The 6,671-nt window shown below is 37.2% G+C and overlaps 1 long non-coding RNA gene across 1 annotated transcript; it reads right to left on the reverse strand.

Moving 5' to 3' along the window:
* Window positions 1-2,048: 2,048 nt before the first annotated feature.
* Window positions 2,049-6,528, reverse strand: LOC139670928 (uncharacterized). The gene is made up of 3 exons (XR_011697607.1): window positions 6,408-6,528; window positions 4,060-4,217; window positions 2,049-3,307 (listed from the first exon to the last, which is right to left on the reverse strand). It is a non-coding gene; the product is annotated as an uncharacterized lncRNA (long non-coding RNA).
* Window positions 6,529-6,671: the final 143 nt, after the last annotated feature.

Below are 6,671 nucleotides of genomic sequence, written 5' to 3' on the forward strand. Positions count from 1 at the left end.
TAGTCTTTACATTACTATGCACCACAATAGCAATCCTTGACATTGGTTATAAGTGTCAGATGGAACCTTCATTAATTGTCATCGTCTTTAAGACATAAAAGGAACCCTCTCTTCTGAATGCTATTACACAAAAAGTGTACATGTTATCTATATACAGCAAGTGCAAAAATGTTTTGTATTGTAATAATAATCATTTAGAATATATGGGATAGAAAGTGTACTATTGTTAAACTGTCAGTCAAAACCCTTGTTACACAAGGATAGAACATCACATCCATCTATAACAGCCTTTCCTGTCAGTCAAATGTGTTGTTCTATACAAATCTAGCATCAATTTGATTTTTAAATTGGTAAAGGCTCACAAACATTATTCTGATTTGATACCAATGTGATCTAAGTTGCTGTTGATATCAGAATACAACACAGGCTTCCTCTCAAATCTAGTTCTGCTTCTTGTTTTAGACATCTGCATAATGTAAGTTATTTTGCATATATAAGTACATGAACAGTCAATTTAAATTTTTTTCATTATGTTCCAAAGAAATTTTAGTTGATAATCTCTAATTTGAAATAAACCATAATTTGCAAAGTTTGTATAAGAGTGATGAAATTATTATAAATATGGACCTAAACTCAGTAAATATTCCTGTTTATCAGTCATATACCTTCATTCACTTTATCTCAGCGATGAGTAACTGCAGCTTCTGAAAATTGAGCTAAAGAGCACTGAATTCCTTCATCATTTTCCTGTGACATTAGCCACAGAATGAACTGAATAGGATACATTATTTACTCATAAAAGAATACACAGTTGGACTCTGTTTCTTGTCCCACTGAAAAACTGAACACAAATAAAAAGCAGTTGAAATTTAAATTTTCTTGTAAAAACACCCAAAATAATAAACCAAGACAAGCTCTGGCCCTCTTCAATCTATTCCCATGCACACCTGGACATCTGCAATTTTTGCACTAACTTACTAATTTTCTGACATGAACGAGAGCTATATCTTATGAGAAATTTTTTGTGTTAAATTTTAAATGAGTCATGGAAATATTAGGTGGATTACTGGGAAGTTAAGGTTTTTAAGCTAAGAACAAAAGTAAGGTATTAGAATTAACTTTCTGAGTTTGATTTTGAAAAGTACTGTTGAGTAGTTCTGTACAGAATTTAGTTCTAAGTCTGTTATACTGAGAGTTACTGTAACCAGGTGTTTTACCTTCGTTCTGTATAAAGGTAGCTGGGCTGGTAAATTATAACACAAGCTTGCATTTTAGCCTCTCCATTTCATAGTCCTGTGCCTTCACTAACAGTTGTAAGCTTTAGCATTCTGAAAACAAGGATGGTTTAGGCATTGATACCCTGGATTTTTGACTATAGGTGTCAGAAAAGCAATTTGTAAGGCAATCAAGAGTTTATGCATAAAAATTAAACATGTAATTAATGCAATTGTATTTATTGTGGCATTTATTTACATAGTATGTCAAAGGAAGATAAAAAAATAGGCAGCTTGCATACTGGTATTGTGTACTGTCTTTCCATTCCATAAAAACTGTCATTTACTTACCATAGTGCTCTGTGCGTATTCAAAGGTTTAGTCTTACAACATTTCATGTGGCCAGTCATGTTATGCAAACTGCTTCTGTTCTTATGATTTTAAATTCAAGATAGGGATTAAAAACTACTCAGTCTTAATTACCATTTGAAATATCTGAACTGGTATTTAAAAGCTGGTCTACAGTGAAAAACTCTCAACATGTTAACTACACAATTTACAGAATAATGGAATGGTTGAAGTTGGAACAGAGCTCTGGAAGTTGTCTTGTCCAACCTCTCACTCCAAGCAGGTTGTTAAGAGCTGTCTCTAGTTGAGTTGTAAATATCTCCGGGGATGGAGACTCCATAACCCATCTGGCCTCTTGCTCCAGTATTCGATCACCCTTAAAGTATATGGGGGATATAATAAATTACTCACCCTCAGTCAACCATTATACTGCCAAAAATAATATATGCATATATATTCTGGGAAAAGGAAAAAAACACAACTAAATCCTTCAGACAATGTTGTTTATTCTGCTTAGAAAACTGATCTATAGATAATAGCAAAACACAGATTTTTTTTTTCCCCCAGAAGAAGCTTCCTTCATGAGAATACAACTGCTTGACACTTTAAAAATACATAGGACACAATTTCTGTCTCGGGGGGTTTAGAATATACCATCAAAGCAAAATTTAGGGCAAAGAACCTCAAGTACACAGAAACATACCTAAAAACTTGGAAACATTTGCAGTTTGCCAGGGTTACAAAATAAAACTGTTCGTACTTTTTTATGGATAAGCATATATACAAAAACCGAAATGAGCTAAGATTTGTTTTAATTTACAACTCTTTAACAATATCCTATACAGTCTAAATTATAACACTAATAAGATTAACTAATTCTTTTTTAAAGAGTACTGGGGAAATAATCACAAACTACTGAAGAAAAAAAACCAAGGAAATTAACATTTGAAATTTACATGAGGAAGAAAATTGATCAAACTATACAATATATTTTATACATTGGAGTAAAATGTAAGAAAGTATATTTACAAAACAATTCACAAGATTTTTCCAGATATTTTAAAGTACAGAGCTAAAGACATTACCATCGCAGTCTCAGTGGAAATTTGCTGTTCTCTATTAGAAACTAAGAATCACATAAGGGTAAAAATAAAATAACTATATTAACAAAAAAACATCCACCCCTTCACCACCCCGCCCCGCCCCCCCCAAGATCTGTTACTTTACAAATAGCCAAAATAAACTGTGAAATTGAGTTTATGTAATACCTTAATCTGACAAAAGGAAAAAAGAAAATAACAAACCAACTTTAAATGTGAAGGTTACCACATAAGCCCTTCTTTTCCTCCAGAACATAGAGTTGCACTTTTTCCCCAAATTTATATTTTCAAAGACTACATCATGGTTGATTGTCAAATGCATAGAGACAGTCAGGGAATACACACAGAAATTTTCACAGTGACTATCAAATTCTAATGGTTATTTTGATGGGGAAAAATGTCAAATGTCTATAAGACGTCAATTTGCCTACTGTACAGTCTCTTCTATCAAAAAACATATAAAAACTTTTTCATTGCCAATGCACTGTCTTTTGCATCATAAACTATGGAAAAGAATCAGTTCTCTTGACAGATCTGCATCATCACCAGAGCTTCTGTTTGGCTGTATCAGGTAGGTACTATGATTTTTTTCCTCCTCTTGTGCTGTCATGAGTATGCTAGCAGAATACAGTTGGATGTACCAATCTTAAAATTTCAAAGCATAGAACAGATTTTAATTTATGTCTGCAGTACTAAGAAGCAAGTAGATATTTTACATACCAGGAAATCAAAGAAAGGTGAAGTGCTTTGTCTAAAGGCACTTGGAAGAAAATAAGTAACAAAGCCATAATTAAAATTCAACATCAAGTTTCATGTTAATCCTTCAGACCTAACTGCCTGTTTTCAAAGTGCATGATTTGGAACATCAAAATATCAATCCAGTCTTTTTTCTCAATACATCCTTTAATGATAAAACACCACATTCAGCTTCTTCCTCTGTACTCACATGAACAATCATCTTTCTTAGGAATCAAACTCACGAAAACATTTTGGATTACAAAGAACAATTACAAAGGAAGTCAAGTCACACATAAAATTTAAATTCCAGATTTGATTTGGGCTCTACCTCTGTGTACTGGGACTCACAGAAAAACACACATAGGTGCTGCATATGCTAGAATACCAAGTCATACTACACGAATTTAATTAGTTTGCTTTCAATGTAAAGGTGCAGCACCTCAGCAATTATGAGATCATTAATACAACAGAGCATAACAGCACCTTTAGAGATCTTGTCTAACCTCTAGGCACACATATAACTCCCATTACGACTAATGGGAGTCTCATGTGTGTATGCAAGAGAGAAGAGACCCATTAAAACTGATACAACATATCCATTAATCTTCAGGTCACTCTTAAGGTCAAACATTATAAAAATGTTTATGAACAGTACTTACTAGGTATTCACAGTGGCTTCTTTGGTTTTGGTACAGACCTGTGAGCAGTTAAAGCCATAGAAAATGTCTGCATTAAAAGCATCACAACATTTCAAGTAGTGGCACAGAAATTTGAGAGTGCTTTTCTGTTGTCAGAGGGGACATTTTTCTATCATATCCTGAAAGAAATAGAAGGATAGAAATGGCAGGGAAGGTTAGACACAAATGAAAACCTTGGACAAAGATATGCTCTAGCTTTTCATTTTTCTTCCATCCCCCACTATTTCTTTATATTTCAGTCCCTTATTTGTGGTTTTCTGCTTCAGGAAGAATATTAATAACATTGACTAAATTCCTAATCTGTGCAGCCTACTACGAAGACTCTACAAATAATATTTGGATTACTGAATCACCAGCAAAGCACAACTATTCAAGTACTGCTTGCAGGGAAGAAGGGGTTTAAAGTTTTTCAAAAAGAAAGGTAACTTTAGTTAGCTCTCCATCATTCAGCATATCTGCAAACTCCCTTTTTCACCACTGTAGTAGCATAAGCAAGCATCCTCTTTTTAGTTTAGAAAAAAGATAAGGCTATCCAATCTGTGAAACCAATCTGTTCAGCAATGAATTTGTTGTCTTCATCCACATTGAGTCCTGGAGGAGAGAGAGAAATTTCTCAACAGCATGAGGGCCAGATGATCTCCATATGAACAGAGCAGAAGGAACAGCAGGAGATGTCAGATGAATACAGAAATGTAGAAATGAGGACAAACTTCAGATATGAAATACCTCTACTTGTTTACTGTTTCTTTCTGGAACTGAAGTAAACAAGGAAAGGTGGCTTCATCCAGACTTACTCGAACTACTCTGAAACTCATCTTTCAGAACTCAGGTCAAAATTCTTACTCTGCATATACAACTTGTCCTACACTGTCCTATTATACTTCCTGTTACAGGTTCCATAAGTATTCCAAACAGTGATAACTTAGCATTGCAAGCTTTTGTTCAGAGACCTCATGTGACAGACACAGATTTCTGCATCTGCAGTCAGGTCAAAACAGAGGCAAGCTTTCACTTAGAAGCATCGCTCCCAGAGACAGTCACAGCCTATCAAGAAACACACATTGCTCACTCTTGAGCTCTACCTCTGCTCCCTTCTCAGTTACGCCCATGTGACACAGGGTCTCAGTTCAGATTTTAAATGCTGATAAGCTCTCCACAGTGTCCTGCACAAGGAAGTGTTTTTCTTTGTTTCTAATCCAAATATACAATGATAAATAAATGATATTAAATTAATTCCATGGTTCACTTAGTTACTCTTCTGCAGAAATAAATAATTACATGGTTTTATTTTAAAAACAAAGCAAAAATTAACCCAAATACCTTGGTGTATAGACTATCTAAACATTTAAGGATGATTGTTTTTCCTTTATTAGGGGTCATAAGCTTTCCACTACAATGTCTTTCTGTGAAACAAAAAAGCCTTCCTAGCTCAGAAGTTACCTCATTTTGTTTAAAATGCAAAAAGATCTAATCCCCAATTTTTTTAATCAGCCATGTGATGAGTCTTGTTCATTTCAAACAGTTCTTATAAAAAATTACTCATTATTAACAAAGTTAGGCATCTCTTTTGCTTTATCATTGTGAAAAAGTACATGTAAATACTGGAAAAAACTCTTCTTTCAAGATCCTGATATTCATGTAGGCCTGTACTTTGTTTAGTGGCACCTCAAGTAGTCCAGAGTGATGTTTAATTTCTTACCTGAGTTAGACAAAAACAGTACAGAATCCACCATCATGGATCTATGGGATGTCCCTATAGCCTCCTAAGCACAGATAACCTCTGAAAGGTGTCTGAAGAACTGTTGACCCTAAGGTCACCTGTGAATCTGCCTTCTTGACCACCTCAAAACTAAATACACTTACCGTTTGGAAATACATAGATCACTATTTGTCTATCTTTTAATCACTATGTTTAATAAACATTGCCAATTCCTATCAACCTATCCCGTTTAATTTGCTTTCAAGATCGACGTAGTTTTCCCCACTTAAGCTGTGCAATACATCCAGCTAACAGCTCCAAGTCGTCTGAAACTCTTCCAACCCGTGAGGAGAACCGGCTGACACCGACGCGGGTACCCAGCCGAGCAGCCCCGCACCCAGCAGAGCCGGGAAACACCCGCTTGCAGTACTTTTAGGACGCTGCCACATGTCCTCCAGAGTCTGCTCAGTTTCTCCTCTCACGGCCCTGCGAGTCCTGCCAGTACCTGCTCCACAGGCCCCTCACCGCCCACGGGCTGCACCCCAGGCTGTCCTCGAATCCATGCGGGCCAGCCCAGCCTCCCCCGCACCACCCTCGGTGACCAGCCCACCCCGAGCCGGGAGCCTCTTCATCGTCACACGGGAGTCCAGAGGCCGCTCCTGGCGGTACTGCACAGGGCAGAATGACAACCGGCTGCCAGCAGCACGACTGCCCGGAGATCACCGGGCCCGCTTGCCCTGGAGGCGCCCCGCCTTCTGCCGCTCCCACTGGCTGTTCCTTCTCACTCTGAGCCGCTGATTTGGTCCTCGGTCTGTCAGTCAAACAGCGGCCCTGCCCGGCCCGCCCCGGCGCGGCCGCCGTGCGGGAAGCGCTT

Source organism: Pithys albifrons, chromosome 4 (assembly GCF_047495875.1).
Source record: "Pithys albifrons albifrons isolate INPA30051 chromosome 4, PitAlb_v1, whole genome shotgun sequence".
Classification (NCBI taxonomy): domain Eukaryota; kingdom Metazoa; phylum Chordata; class Aves; order Passeriformes; family Thamnophilidae; genus Pithys; species Pithys albifrons.